This window comes from Palaemon carinicauda, chromosome 22 (assembly GCF_036898095.1).
Source record: "Palaemon carinicauda isolate YSFRI2023 chromosome 22, ASM3689809v2, whole genome shotgun sequence".
NCBI lineage: Eukaryota > Metazoa > Arthropoda > Malacostraca > Decapoda > Palaemonidae > Palaemon > Palaemon carinicauda.
The window spans coordinates 34,939,600-34,957,062 of NC_090746.1; the positions used below are offsets into that span (position 1 = coordinate 34,939,600).

A 17,463-nucleotide genomic window follows, 5' to 3' on the forward strand; every position below is an offset into this window, starting at 1 on the left:
ATTATGAGCATCCATTATACTTTCTAATATAGATTAAATTTGGACTAGTTTTCGCGCTATTTACCTGGAAAATATGAAAATGATATTTCCATGTCGAATGAAAATAAAAAGTAAACCGAGTTTAGGTGAATTATAATATGTGTGGTAATAATAATTGATAAGTTGGGAAATGTAAAGATACGCAGACATGCCAAAAAAATGAGCATAGGTGAAATAGGGTTGGTCATGTGGAAAGAATGGAAGACAATCGAATTGTTGACCGAATGCAAATTCAGAAGCACTTGAGGGTAGGAGAGAGACCTTGGCTTAGAAAGGGCTCGGACTTGAAAACGCACTGATAACCAAAATCACCGATATATCCAGTAATGCAATTGGCATGCAAGTTAGGGGATTCGACGTACCATTGATGAACCTTAGTGGACGTGAAGCAACTAATGCTTGGGAAGTTTTACCTCAAAGGGGATCCATCAATAATTTACCGAAAAGAGAATGTTGTGTAGTTATTTGGACCCAACCAACGTTAGAACCCCACAATTTAATATATATCTACATCTATCTATCTGTATGTCTATCTATGTACAGTAGCCTACATATATAATGCGATTTGTATGAAATTTTGAAATGGTTTTAAGTACAATTCCATTGCCACGGATTTTAATCAACTCTGTATTTTATCATGGGCAGTAGAGCTATTAACAGGAAACAAATTTTCTAAATAAATGTTTACGCCCATTTATTTCCACCCAGCCACTATAACTGAGGCCATATTAGGCCATAATTCATCATTCATTTGCATAACTGCCGTTTATATCATGAAATTAGATTGGTTATATGCACAACGGACCATAATTTCCACATTTTCCAGCCCCTCTCATATTTCTCCGAATGTCATGTAAATAGCCATTAACAAGTATTTTATCGGGTGTCCCATCCAAATTGTTGCCCGATAGGGAGCGCCAGGGACCCAGCACTCCCTGCCACGCTTCCGGAAAAATGCCAGGAAAAATGGGCCCGTAGAAATGTTCCCATTATTACCTGAAATTCAAATGACCGAACAACGGGAAAAATATAGATCCCTTGATTAATATCCAGCTTGAGTTTTTCCGTGATTTTTTTTTCCTACCAGCTGTTGCAGTTTGCTTAAATACAGCTCCATACACATGTACACTTATTGTGTGTATCCATGAACCAGCATATTTGGGAAATTTTATCTCTAGGGGCTCATCCAAGATTTAGCGAGCTATTTTACGTTAAAGGTTGCAATAATAATATGTGTTATTCTTTTTTTTATTGGTGATGCTTCTATCAGGAGAAATGAGTGTATATACTGTATATGCATGCATACATACATATATATACATACACCCATACATATATATATATATATATATATATATATATATACATAAATATACTGTATATATATATATATATATATATATATATATATAGTGTGTGTGTATATATATATATGTATATATATACATATATATATATATATATATGTGTGTGTGTATATATGTATATATACGTATATGTATATATATGTGCATATATGTGTATATATATATATATATATATATATATATATGCATACATACATATACAGTATAGACACTAATTTCCCCTGATAGAAACATCACCAATAACAAAAAGAATAACACCAATTATCAATCCAACAATCAACGTGAAATAGCTCGCTATATATATATATATATATATATATATATATATATATATATATATACATGTACATATGCATATATATATATATATATATATATATATATATATATATATAAATAACCACACACACACATATATATATATATATATATATATATATATGTATATAAATACATATATATATAAATATATATATACATACATATTTATACATATATATACATATACATACATATATATACATATATATATACATACATATAAATATATATATATATATATATATATATATATATATATATATATATGCATTCATATATAAACATACATACATACATATATATATAATATACAGTATACACATACATATATATACATACATATATATGTAATATATCCAGTATATACATATATATACATATATATATACATACATACATATATATACACATATACAGTACATATATATACATACATACAGTATATATTTACATACATATATACATATTTACATACATACATATATATACATACATACATGCATATATATACATACATAAATATACACACATATGGATAAATATCAACACAACATCGTGTTCAAATAGAAATAAATTTCTACCTCATACTTGGGATCGAACGCCAGCCCCTAGACTCATTAGGGGTAATTTGAATGAATTACTACCAATTGTGTCACGTGGTGGGCTGGGAAATCGGGTAAAACTCGCTGGTAAGAGACTGATGTCTCGCCAGGTAAATCCTCGGACAGCTGGGTAGCGTCAGGTTCCGATTTCTTTTAATGGCCTCTCGTGGCATGGTTGGTTTCGACCATACACACATATATATACATATATACATACATACATATATATATATATATATATATATATATATATATATATATATATATATATAAACAGTATATATCATCAGAGAAGGTGGCGGCAGCCAGTATCTTACATTTCTCAAAAAGGATAGGGAAATAGGTAGTTCTAGATATCCATTTATTATAAATGTTGTTGTTGGGGTATTAAAGCCAACACTTGTTGTTGGCACGGGCCTTTCCCTTGGTTGGCCCGTAGTATTATAAATCCCGACGTTTCGTGATCGTCATTATCACATCTTCCAGGGCTGCAAATAGGAAGTAAATATATAACATTAAGAATGAAATATACAAATATATATATATAAAGTGAGAATTGGTGAAAAAAAAAATTAAAAATTCAAGTAAAAATATTCATAAAACAGAAGTGGAACCAACCTCGCATTTGCGCAAATAAAACCTGAATGGCACTAGCACCTACAGAACAAAACAAAGAAACCTATGACAAGTACAATTGAATGGAAGAAGCTTGGGTGTTTAACGATGGAACCAGTCTTTCAATCAAAACTGACTCCAGAATCTGCAAGTCGTGGGAATTAGATACTTGCCCTATAATGCTAAAATCTTTATTGTCAATATTCATTTTGCACATTTTAGTATGATTGCGAATATTTGAATGTTCTGGGTTGGATATTCTGCAACCTGTTCGAAAACTAACACCTCTATGAGAATCAATTCTGACCTTCAACAACCTCTTGGTAGATCCTACGTAGGTCCCAGAGTTACACTTTGGGCAAATATATTGATACACTACACCAGAGGACATCAAAGGGCTCAATCGATCCTTAAAATGAAAAATCGAGCCAACTGTGAGAGGATTCTTAGGAATTAAGTTTACTGCAACAGCTGGAAAATGTTGTTGTATGATTTTTGTACACTTCTGTCTAAATCAGGGGTTCTCAACCTTTTTGGCCCATGCACCCCTTTCACCATTTGCAATGATGTCATTCCCCCCCCCCCCCCCCCCCGCTTCCCGTATTTTCCAAATTTGTCTGTCTGAAAAAGTGCACTGTATATAATATGCAAATATTACTAAAAATCCTTTTATTTTCTATTTTTTCAAACGGTATTATACATTTAAAGCTTTACATGGATTATTTTTTTAATGGAATATTACAAATTATATGCAAATTGAAAATATCGATGGATATATAAAATTTGAATGAAAGTAAAATAGTTTTTTTTTAGATTTATAAGAACTATTTAACAGGCCAAACTGAAGCTGATGCAACAAACAAAAAGTTCGATAGGGTAACAAGATATTATAAATCTGTAATCATTTTTATTCAGAAGATTACATTTCATCAATTGACGAAACCTGTGATTGTTTTTTCTTAGCCAATTCTGGGATACGCGGATGAGTGCTTGAAAGAGCACAACGCAGGTCATTTTCTACCTCTAGTCTACTGCGCTGCTTCGTTTTAATTTGTAACAGAGTTGAAAAGCCTGACTCACAAAGATGTCGATACAACCGGAAGCAATACACGGATAGCCATTTCTGCCACTTTTGGGTAGGAATCGCACATCAGAGGCCAAAATTCTTTTATTGATTTCTCATCGAACATATCTCTTACACCCGAATCACTTTTTAACTCCAAAAACTCACCTTGACAATCATCAGGAACTTTTTCAACCGACAGTTTGAATGGATTTCTGACTAAATCCAACTCATCATCACTAAGTTCGTGAAAATATCGTCTGAATTCATTTTCCAGTGATGTCAAATGCTACAAAATATAATTTTTTGCAAATTGTGGAAGCACCTTGTCTTCACCACAAACATCAAGATTGGATGACAGTTTCTCAAACATTACTACATTTTCTGCTTTTACCCTTTTCTTCTAATTTTCAGGCTTGCTCATGAAAGCTTCCAAGGCATCTACGAATTCTATAATGTCTGTATTCCTTCCTTGCATCTGAAGATTCAGTTTATTCAGTTGCTCAATTATATCAACAAAATAGGCAAGACGCATGACCCATTCCTCATCACTCAGCCAGGCAGGAAATTCTGTTTTACCTTGCACTTCAAAAAACAATTTGAGCTCATCTCTAAGCTCAAATACTCGCTCAGTTACATTTCCTCTTGAACGCCAACGAACATTTGTGAGAAAAAGAAGCGAATGATGGGTTGCATCCATATCGGTGCATAACTGCTTGAAAAGTCGTGAGTTGAGAGCCCCTCCTTTGACGAAATTTACAATTTTAATTGTTTGATCCACAACCTTCTCTAGTGAAGCAGGAAGTGTTTTTGAGGCTAGTGTCTGACGATGGCTCATACAATGAATGTCTTTCACTTTAGGAGCTCGCCTTTTCACACATACTTGGAATTCTGATTTTGTCCCTAACATAGCTGGTGCTACATCTGTACAACACCCACTGATATTATCCCACGAAAGATTTTCTGATTCAAAAAAAGATGAAACCTTCTCCAAAATATCAGAGGCCTTGGTAGTTAGTTCCAGAGGAGAACAAAAGAAAACTCCTCTTTAAATGAACCTGAGTGAACATACCTTGCAAACACCATCAACTGGGAACATGATGCCACATCAGTTGATTCATCAAGTTGAATTGAAAATAAGCTAAATGCTGAAGACTTTATCTCCTGCACAACTTGATCCTTGATTTTAGCTTCTCAGTTATTTATAGTCCAGGAGTTCCCAACCTTGGAATTGCCAAGTAATTTTCTTGAAACCTACCTAACTCCCTAGCCATCTGTCTATTCTTCAGTACCTTTAACAATCCTAGGATTAACTTGGGTGGTCACTTGTATATTACTGTCTAATCCATTTTTCCTGGGCCAGCACATGATATAATGCAAGCCCACGTGACAGGCTGGTTACGCCAAAGCCTATAATTGCTCTCCTCACCCATAAACTTACTTCGGTCACAATTCACCCCCTGAAAGCCCAAAATTCACCCCTGGGGGTGAATTTCACCCCCATTGAGAACCTCTGGTCTAAATGAATCATCATGAATAAAAGGAAAGCTCGCATAAAATTTGAGTTTGGGTACTGTTGTTACTTTTTGAGTCTGAACCAATTTATTATTTAATAATTTGTTAAGATGCTTAAAAAATAATTTAGTCGGGAAACAGTTTTTCTTAAAATAATCACATAAAGTACTTCTGTATGAAAAAATTCCCAACTAGAAGTAAGTAGGAATGATCTGTGGAGAAGAGTAAAAATAGAGTTTAATTTAAAATTATAAAAACAAGAGCTATAAAAATTCGAACCTAATCCAGTAAAAGTTTTTTTTTTTTCTAAAAACCGTGGTATTAAAACCTTCTCTCTCTCTCTAGATACTAACACATCTAAAAAATGTAATCTATTTCCTTCCTCCTTTTCTATTGTGAACCTTATATTATTGTGCTGTGAATTAGCAAAATCCACGAAGGAGTCAGCACAGAATTCATTTCTGAATAAAGCGAAGGTGTCATCAACATATCTGACGTAAAACAGTGGATGGTATCTCATAGGGCAATTTTCGAGCATGGTCTCCTCTTGGGAGCACATAAAAATGTTAGCAAAAGTGGGTCCCAGAGGGGAACCCATAGCCATTCCATCCACTTGTTTATACAACTTGCCATTAAAAACAAAGGCGGTGTCTAGCACCGCCAACTCCGAAAGTTTTTTTAAAAGACGTGCGATTAAAAGAATTAAAAGTGGCATTAGGTTCTAGAAATAATTTGTTTAAAATAATATCTTCCACAGGTACGTTAGTAAATAATGACTCAACATCGAAACTAGTCATAAAAAGATTAGAGTCCTGAGATATTATGGCTTCCTTAAATGCATAAGAGTTATTCAGTGAAAATGAGTTTTTGACAAAGATTTTTGCATTATAGGGCAAGTATCTAATTCCCACGACTTGCCCGATTCTGGAGTCAATTTTGATTCAAAGACTGGTTCCATCGTTAAACACCCAAGCTTCTTCCATTCAATTGTACTTGTCATAGGTTTCTTTGTTTTGTTCTGTAGGTGCTAGTGCCATTCAGTTTTTATTTGCGCTAATGCGAGGTTGGTTCCACTTCTGTTTTATGAATATTTTTGCTTGAATTTTTTATTATTTTTTTTTACCAATTTTCACTTTATATTTATATTTGTATATTACAGTTTCTTAATGTTATGTATTTACTTCCTATTTGCAGCCCTGGAAGATGTGATAATGACGATCACGAAACAACGGGATTTATAATAAATGGATATCTAGAACTACCTATTTCCCTGTCCTTTTTGAGAAATGATTGTGTATATATATATATATATATATATATATATATATATATATATGTGTGTGTGTGTATATATAAACATACATCCATATATATATACATACATATATAATACATACTTGATATACATATATAAATATATATATACACATATATATACATATATATATACATACATCATACACACACACACACACACATATATATATATATATAATATATATATATATATATATATATATATATATATATATATATACACATATATATACATACACGTATATACATATATACACATATATATATATATATATATATACATACATACATACATACATACATACATACATACATATTATTCATATATATATATATATATATATATATATATATATATATATATATATATTATATATATACAGTACATACATACATATATATATATATATATATATATATATATATATATATATATATATATATATATATACATACATTACTAATTATTATTATTATTATTATTATTATTATTATTATCATTATTTTTATTATTAATACCGGCTAAGGTGCAACCCTACTTTGAAAAGGAGGATGCTATAAGCCCAAGGGCTCCAATAGGAAAAAAATCAAGGAAAAGATATAAGGAAATAAATAAAGTACAAGAAATAAAAAATTCCAATAAAATATTTCAAGAACAGTAACAACATTACGAGAGTTCTTTCATAAATAGGCTTCACTGTAAAAACTTGAAAAAACAGGATGTAAAACAAGGTAGAGTAAGTGTGCCCGAGTGTACCCTCGAGCAAGAGACCTCTACCCTAAGACAGTGGAAGGCTATGGTACACCGGGTATGGCACTACCCAAGACTGAAGAACAATAGTTTCATTTTGGAGTGTCCTTGTAGAAGAGCTGTTTACCATAGCTAAAGTCTCTCGTCTACCCTTACCAAGAGGAGAGTAGCCACTGAACAATTACAGTGCAGGGGTTACCACTTTGAGCAAAGAAGATGGAGAATGTAAATAGAATAGGCCAGACTATTCGGTACAAGTGTAGGCAAAGTAAAAATGAGCCGTTATCAGAGAGGGGTCCAATGTAGTATTGTCTGGACAGTCAAAGGACCCAATGACTTTATAGCGGTAGTATCTCAACAGGTAACTGGTGCCCTGGCCAACATACTACCACAATTATTACTACAGCATTCATTGTAAAATAGCTTGCTAAATTTTGGACAAGGCCAACAAGCAAAAATTTTCCATAATATATGGTGGTTCATGCATCCACACGGTAAGAGAATATTGTGTATATGAGCTTCTACTGCGATGCTAACAAAGAGTGCAACCTAGTTACAGGATTTGGTGTAGAGGCCTTTTAAGGTGAGATTTGCTACACTGTCCTGCTTCATAGCAGTAACCCCATTGTGAACACACTTCTTCGAGATCATACAATTGCTAGTAGGTTTGAAGGTACGTTGGCGGAATAATACACTTCTTTAAAGTTGACTTGGTTTGGTAATTGTATTCTCCTTTATGACTGCTGTAGATCATGTGACTAAGTCAGCATAGCATATGATAGCATGAGCAAAGTTTCTATGCTTGTACAAACAGTTTGTTCCAAAATGCATTTACATAATCCAATCTTTGCAGAAGCCAATACTCTGCAAACAGAAAATTGGAAAATATGACAAATTTGGAGCTAATGTGTATTTTTTCTTACTATACAAACCTGAGTCCTTTACATAGGATAGAATATCAACAAAGCTGGAGTAGACGGCAGTTAAAATTTTATAACAAAGTATAAACAGATGACATGAAGTTACCAGCAGGGAGGAGCAGGGAAGCCACAGTCCCCTGCTTGCTCACTGAGCACTAACTTTTTTTGATGCTGGGACTTTCTAGGGGATCGGTAATGGCAGGAAAGTATGAATAAAGAACTCAGGTTTGTAAAATTACAAAAAATACAAATTACCTTCAAATTTGTCCTTTGTTTCTACAAAAATAAAAGCTCTCATCCTTTACATAAGGAACTCGTCCTTACATGGGAGGAAGTTTATTCCAACTGGCTGGATACTTATCCCAGGCTATCAAAATACCGCCCATGTAATAAAGGATACGGAGCAGAAAATCTCTGTGGTAACAATGAGGCATATATATCTCAATGCATTTGCTTGGTTACAACAAACTGCCCTTCGTAACAAAGACAGTAAAAGGAAGACAGGAGAGCCTACCTATAAATAAAATGTGCACCTGATGTGCACACTATTGCCGATGCCCCCAACTAATTAGCTAAATAACGGATTTTGAGCAAAGCGAAAAATCTATTTTTGGGTGAGATAGCCATATCGTCCTGATGGAAGGTTCCTTTAGGTAGCCTTTCTAAGGGATATTTGCTACAGTGATAATCCCAAAGAAATAAACCGAAGGTTTCCAGAATTCTAACTCTTGGCGCGATTCATCCGTAATATAACTTGAAGGATGTCGCATAATATCAGGGGACATATTTTTTAGATACAACACACAGCATTCTTCACCCCGAATAGATTTAACTCATTGAGGGGGAAGAGTGACGAACGAAAGGATACCGTTATCTAGGTACCGGTTGGACCTCCTCTCCTTACTATCACCGGCCCCCATTCCTTTGTTGCATTTAAACAGAAATAGCTGCAGATAGAGTAGTTTCGGGTGGGGTCATCAAGAAAGAAGGGTGGGTCCAGCAAGACGACATGGCTATCACACCCAAAAATAGATTTTTCGGTTTGCTCAAAATCCGTTTTTTGGGCTCGGCCATGTCGTTCTGATGGAAGCACACCAGAGAATTAACTTGAAAGTACTATATCTGTGGGTTTGTATAAGTGCCTTCTATTTTGAATGTGGTCCTTATCTGGTCTCTTGGACCAGTATATGACATTACCGTTACCTGTCATTTCCAATAAGCTTGGAATTGGTTTAGTGCTTCCTGCCCCCTGCAGGGAAGGTGTCGACATCGACAATAAGGATTCAAGGCTTGATTTTACGTAGGGACGGAAGGTAATACTTCAAGAGATTACCTTTCGCATACCTTGGAAATGTGTACTCTGATTTCAAGTTGGGCCCCTCTAGGGTTTAATTAAAACTCTAGTATGCTTTATTCGTCTGTAACTGAGATAGCTGCAATAAGACGCAAATACGTCTAGTATTTCTATCTTGCAACTAGATTATCAAATGTAGTTACAATAGGGTATGAATCTGATCCAGCATTGAAAACACATCAGGGTCCATAATTTCTCGTCGAAAAAATATGTAATTTCACCGAAATGATGCCACTCAATGGAGAAGTGAAACCAAATTTGACTGATTTGTACAGATATTGGGAATGCATGAACACCGTGACGCAACGTTTACTCGGCAATGTTGTTATTGGTCAGATATCCACCTATATGGAACAGTGTGTTAATCATCGTTGTGATTTGCACTCGAGGGTAAATCTACCCTTGCACCCGATGCACTGGAAAGTCCCAAAGCAGTTCACTGTTCATCACAGCGCTAGACGACAGGTTATATAACACTACCCGCCGCCACCACAACATGTTTTATTTCATGTACTTGCTTCATATAGTGTCTGTAAAAGACTCTGGATGATCTCCACTCAGTGTATGAGTGGAGTCTTCTAAAGCACCTGTGTTGGAAGAAGTCCAACGAAGAAGCAACTTTCCTTGGATAGTGATCTCCGGGTGAGCTGTCAGGATCCGCTCTGCGAATAAGTAGGTGAGATTTGCTCTCAGTTGTCTTAGGGATAGATTTGATCCTGAGGTTTCGCCTCAAAAAGCTGTCCCTCCTTGAAGTCTGAAGTTCTACGAAGATAGACCTTAAGACACTCTACTGGGCATAGAGAGACATCTTCCTTCAGTGGGCAGATTCTCCAAGGATCCCACCTCTTGGTAGGCAGCTCGTTCATGGCAAGAAAGGGAGGATCGGGAAAAGAGGATCAGTTCTCCTGGCAACCACTCAGCCTGTGGCGTCCTCCTCCACTCGAGGGCGAGCCCCTGAAGGAACGGTCTTCAATGCTCAGGAGTAAATAAATACTCAAGAGCCATTTCCCGCTCAGAGGAAGACACTCAACCTCGTCATCGTGGTTGAACTTGTTCTGAGTTTTGGACTTAAACTTGTCAATCACACTATAGAATTGATCCTACGTAGTATGATCATGTCTAGGAACTGAATATGGCCTACATTTCTGATAAGGCCAATATTTCATTAACTCTAGCCCCTGAGGCTATTACGAACAGAAAAGTGACTTCTATGTTAGATCCTTTAGAGTACAATCCTCATTGTTTAGGTTTGAAGCATAGTGCAAGACTTTGTCCAATTACCATGTGATGGGCTTTGGATTGGTTGCCAGCTTGAGACTAGCACATGCTTTTGGTACCTTATTGAAGATTTCGCTTGTGAGGTCCACCTCAAAGGCGTATAGAAGAGGTCTAGTCAGGGCCGACTTACACGCAGTTATCGTAGTGGAAGCCAGGCCTTGTTCAAGTAGGTATATGAAGAAGTAGAGACAGAAATGCATTGAAATTTCTGTTGGTCTTCTTGTTTTCACAAAGGATACCCATTTCTTCCAAGATGATTCATATTGTCTCCTGGTTGAACTTGACTTGTACTCTTCAATGAAGTCGACCTTGTCCTTCGAGATCCCAAGCTTTGTTTGCTACTGGGGCGAGAAAATCATGAGATGTAGGTTGTTGGTTCTCGAGGATGAAGCGTAAACAGTCAACTTCTAAACCAGTTGGGATAACACTGGGTTCGGCAGAGGAAACTGCTTCAGTTTCAATTCTAGAACTAGAGGGAACCAATTGCTTTTGGGCCATTTGGGGGCCACTACTGCAGCTGTCCCTCTGAAGGATCTCAGCTTGTCGAGGACTTTTAACAGGAGATTGGTTGGTGGAAACAGGTAAATCCGATTCCATCTGTTCCAGTCGAGAGACATGGCATCTATCGCTTCTGCTTGAGGCTCCATGTAAGGGGCTACGTAACGAGGTAGTTTCTTGTTGTCACTCGTCGCGAAGAGGTCAATCTGCAGTTCCGGGACTTATTCCGAGATGAAGAAGAATGAGTTTGCGTCTAGGGACCATTCTGTCTCTATCGGCTTTCGCCTGGATAGAGCGTCCGCCATCACACTGCGGAACCCTTGAAGGTGAACTGCTGATAAGTGCCATCTTCTCTTCCTTGATAGATGGAAGATGGTCAACATCACAAGATTGATTTTATGTGATCTCAAGCCTTGTCGATTTAGACATTTTCCTATCACTTCGTTGTCCAGGACCAATCTTATGTGGATTGCTCTGCGAGAGGATAGTTTCTTCAACGTTAGGAAGACTGCCATGGCCTCCAAAATGTTGATGTGAAAGATTTTGAACTGGTGCGACCAATTCCCTTGTACTTTTCTCTCATGAGAATGGCCTCCCCATCCTTCCAGGGAAGCGTCTGTGTGTATCACTACTGATGGTTGTGGTGGTTGTAGGGGAATTGTCCGCGCTAAGCTCTTGGATGTCGAACACGGCCTTAGTAACGTGCGCAATCGGGATGGGGTCAACCTTAGTTGATCTCTTCGAGCGTTTGATGCGTATCTTCTCCAGACTCCTTGACACATCTTTTATTTGTGCTTTCAGCACTGGGTAGGTCACTGCTGCAAACTGGAGAGTGTCCAATACTCTTTCCTGTTAGCGTCTTGAAATCCTCTTGTATCGGATTAGTCTCTTGACAGCTCCTGCTATCTCTCTCCTCTTCTTGGATGGAATGGAGAGATGGTGTGACTAAGTTCCATTGGATTCCTAACCATTGGAACTTTTGAGCTGGAGAAAGGCGAGACTTCTTGCGATTGATCTTGAAGCCAAGGTGCTCCAGAAACTGGATCACCTTTCCGGCCGCTTGCAGACAAGTCGTCTTGGATGCTGCACACACCAGCCAATCATCTAGATATGCTACTACTTGAACTCCTTCAGAGCGTAGCTGCTGGACGATTGTGCCTGCTAGCCTCGTGAATACCTATGGGGGTATGTTTAGCCCAACAGGCATTGCTCTGAAGACAAATTTTGTCTCCTGTAGCTTGAATCCTAGGTAGGAGGAGAGGGGGCGACTGACTGGAACGTGCCAGTAAGTATCTGCCAGGTCTATTGAGACTGTGTACGCCCCTTTGGGTAGAAGGGTCCTTGTGTGTTGCAAGGTAAGCATTCGGAACTTCTTGTTCTCGAACTTGAGTGGAGACAAGTCTAGAATGACTGAGTTTGTCTGAGTCTTTCTTGGGAACACAAAAAAGCCTTCCCTGGAATTTGATGAACTTCACTTTCTTTATTACCTTCTTCTTCAAGAGTTCTGAGGTATATTCTTCCAACAAGGGGGTGGAGTGTTGTAAGAATTTCGGAAAGGGGGGTGGAACTTTGTTCCATCTCCACCAGAGTCCATTTGTGATTAGGCTGTGGGCCCAGGGATCGAAGGACCAACGATCCCGAAAGTAAAACAGTCTGCCTCCTATTTGGAGCCCCTCATTGACTAGGGGTTCCTGAGGACTTATTTCCATGACCGCGACCTCCTCTGCTCCTTGGGGGGTTTCCGGAGAACCTCTTTTTGGGTCTCTACCTTTGTAGGGCCGAAAGGTGGTTGAGTGCCTTTCAAAGCCTGGGTTAAAAACAGGTGAATGGGCAACCAGCTGTTGAGGGACCATCTGGAAGGCAGTTTGCAGCTGGGCTACCATTTGAGGCACTGTGGCCATGGTCATGGCCGGAAGTTGTGCAGGTCTACATGGTCATTTTGCCTTTCTGTTCTTAAGCTGGGGACCACTGTCTGAGGAAGATTTCCTTTTTGAAGACATGCCCCACTTTTGGGGAAGGTTCCTATTCTCCGTGGCAGCTTTGTCAATAACTTCTTGGACATCTTGTGGGAAAAGGTCTTTGTCCCAGATGCATGACGATGCATGTTTCACCGTTGCTGCTGCAAACACATGCTCTCTACAGGTCCTCCTTGACCTGACAAATGCATAAAAGTCCTTCACAAGGGTACCCATGTGGGACTTAAATAAGACCACGTACATATCTGGGGCATTAGTTAGGCCTGCACACATTTCCATGCAGTTCTGATGAGACAAAGAGGCGGTAAGTCTTTCTTTCGTCTCCTGTTCCCTTCTCAAAACATGGTCTGGCAACTTTGGAAGGTTCTCATTAAACTGCTGACCTACTATCTCCGGATCCAACTTCGAGACGGAGAAGGTTAGATGTACCTCTTTCCACTTCTCCTCGCAGGTGGGCACAGCTAGAGATAAAGGTTTGCATTCCTCTAGAATTGGGCAGGGTTTGCCCTCTTCGACTGCTTTGATTACACAGTCTAGGGCTTTCACCAAAAGGGGAAAGCTCTGGGGGAAGGAGCAATGAAGGCTGGGTGCTTCTTGCTCAATGCTGAGACTTGGAGTCGGTATATCCGGCTCCTGTCAGGGTCCTGGTATGGGTGGCTTGTGCCTTGTCATATTCGAAGACAATGACTTCCTTCGGTACCGTCTCCTCGTGGGATGCAGGTTCATCTCGCAGTCTTACGTAGCAATGTGGGTTCGCTGAAAAGCTGGGCCAGAATTGAAGATCTTCAAGGGGTTTGTCCCCCAACTTCTCGGAGATATAAAGCTTCCCATTCATGATGGGCATGTGCTCCGTACACCTCCAGGGGTTGGTTTCGGAGCAATGAGGGAGGTCAGATACTTTAAGGGGCTTAGCAGAGCTCCTGGAAGCACCAAGCCGTTTCCCTTCCTGTACCTCTCTTTTCGTCTCTTTGAGATCTGGCTTCATCTCTTCTTGTTCCTTCCGGAACACTGCCCACATCTGCTGGATCGATGCTAGGAGCGTCTCGCTCCTGTCGACCTATGTAGTCGGTTGGGGTTGAAGAGGTTGACGGCATAGGTTGATATGCCGTAACGGTGAACTAGGGGTCCTCAGTCACTGTCGAAACAGATCCTCCTTTCTCTGTTGGTGGTTGAACCACGTCTTCTTTGGGGCCTTCTTGCGGTAGGTCCTGTTCGGTGTCGGTGGACACCTCGGACATCCGTTTTTGGTGGATGTCCATGCCTTCAAGTGCCTTATTAATGTCCGCGTCCATTTTCAGTTGAATGAAGGGAGGCTGGACCTGTTCCTGGGGCACTATCCCACTAGATTGAGCCTTGGGGAATAGAAAGCACCCAAGAGATTCGTTAGGTAGGTAAGGTCCCGGAGAGTTCTTCTGGAACAATCTTACCCACCTGCGAAGGGTATTTCTTGCTGTATCCCTTGCCTCCGTGGTGGCAGGGATATCTTCTCCAAAGCCGTTGGTCAGCGAGGTCGAGCAGTTAGAGCAACCCTTCGGGTCCCAGTACCTCAGGGATCCAGATACGACGCAGCAGGGGCATGAGACCTTCACATCGTACGCCCACAAAGTCCTTACTCTTGTGGTTGCAGAACACAACTGCACACGTCACCATTGGCTCCTGTAAAGGAAAAAAAGGTGAAATGAGTATACAGTTCATATCATTGATATAAATGCATACTTTTAATAGTAATACTTACTATTATTTTAAATAGCTTAGCATAGTAAGCTAGAAAGGAAATAGGAAAGACACATATCTGTGTTTCCTCTCCCAGGCAATCGCTGAGACCTCCGTCAATATTAATAATTAAATTCCCTATAAAGGAGAATACAAGGTGGAAGGACTCCTGTACGTAGAGCTGGAGTTAGTGAATATTTATACTAACTTCTCCACCTGCAGAATATTAATACTGAACATAATTTATAAGTGTTCCGATGATCAAAGGATTCATCAGGATGTTGAGGGATTACTTCAACCTCAACATGTTATGTGGTCCCAACAATAGACTGTGATAGGATACACAGAGTATGTTAGAAAATAATTGTACTACTGTATTGTTGTATACTGTAGTTTTACCGGTATACTACCAAGGTTAGGCTTGTACCTGGCAGTACTAACTGATAGAGAGAGAAAGAATGGAAAGGAGGATCTCCTAGTATTATGGTTTTAGCACAATAATTGGAAGTGTAAGAGGGCTACTGCCGCCTACTGTCTCCTTGCCAGAATGAGTGTTCTAATGGAAGGGGAGGAATACATCTGATTCTAGCTTCCATCCATCCCTGCCGGTTGCAAGGCTTGTGGATGGCAGGCCAAGAGAGGGCTGAAGAATTCTCAACAGTATATTGGGTTCCCACCGGCAGCCGTCAGGGCCGGCTAAGTCTTTCCCCCTCGGGGCATTCACATCCGGTGAAGGAAGGACATAAGGAGGAAGTGGCCGAGGTGGCAACCTAACCGCCGCTGGTAGGGCCCTGGCTGGCAACGCAGTCAACCAGGCAAGCCAGGATGACTATCAGAATACCGGCGAAAGAATGTTGTGACAGCTAGGCCAACACTAAAGGACAGAGGGGGGAGGGGAAAGGGTCTTCTAGTTCACCGGGGAGAAAGGCAGCGGCAGGTATGCCGCCTACTTTCGGCTGTAAACTAAGGAAGCATGGCTTCCTGTGCCGATGACGTCGTGGGCGGCAGAGGAACGAAGATCCCCCTGTCGGCAACATTGTCGGCTGCAAGACTTAAGTCTTATAGTTTACAGGGGAGAAAAGCAGCGGCAGGTATGCCGCCTACTTTCAGCTGTAAACTAATGAAGCATGGCTTCCCATGCCGATGACATCGTGAGCGGCAGAGGAACAAAGATTCCCCTGACGGTGACATTGTCGGCTGCAAGATAGTACACCCTGAGCTACCGTCTTACTTCAAAACCAGGATACTCAGCGGCAAAGAAGGCAGACGGTGTAAGACTTACTTCAAAGCCGGGATACTCGACGGCAAAGAAGGCAGACGGTGTAAGACTAAGTCAAGCCGGATTTTACTACTCGATGGCGATGACGAAAGATAGGGGTTGCCGCCTGTAATGGCGGCGGCTCCGAGGGGGAGGAAGGGTTTATCCTCTTTCCTCTAAAAGAGAAAAATATCAAACCTTATCCATAAATTCTAGGGGATATATATTCCCATCCGAATTAATAAGGAACGATATGGTGAGGTAAAACAACGGGAATTACTTTACTAACGTATACATAACGAGTTAGGTTAGCCTAACTCCGGTGTGACCGTGGCCAAGGTTAATACCACCGGGGTCCCCGGCGTATACGAAAAGTAAAGTTACATATCGGAAGAGGAATAATTAAGTAGTATGCAATATTTTCACTAGTATAATTTGCCTAACTAGCTAGAAAAATTTTTTTATAGTTAAATACTGGGAGTGTCGCATTACTGACTAAATAAAATGTATTTATGACGAGCGACAGCGGTCTCAAAATGGCCGCCTCCGGTGACAGCTACGCTCAACCAAACACACTTAAGATTATACGAATTTAACTGTGAGAAAGGAGCTTTAAAATTATACACAGGAAAGATTAGATACTCAACTTTCCAGAGGATGAAGATGCTAGAGATTGCATAATAATATTACAAAATCCGTAACAAACACTGGATTGCATGATAATATTCCAAAATCCGTAACAAACACCGGGAATAGCGTGGGAGCACACTTAGCTAAAATGCTACAGATTAAAGGAATGGCGGCCGGTGATAGTAAGGAGAGGAGGTCCACCGGGTACCTAGATAAACGGCTCCTCTTTCGTTCACCATTCTTCCC

At 39.3% G+C, this 17,463-nt stretch overlaps 1 long non-coding RNA gene and 1 other non-coding gene across 2 annotated transcripts in view; both read right to left on the reverse strand.

Annotated features, from left to right (window-relative positions):
* LOC137616398 (uncharacterized) overlaps nt 1-17,463 on the reverse strand; it is an 876,314-nt gene that overhangs the window by 790,165 nt on the left and 68,686 nt on the right. The window lies entirely within an intron of this gene.
* Nucleotides 10,776-10,981, reverse strand: LOC137616787 (small nucleolar RNA U3). Its single transcript, XR_011039501.1, has one exon. It is a non-coding gene; the product is annotated as a small nucleolar RNA U3 (small nucleolar RNA).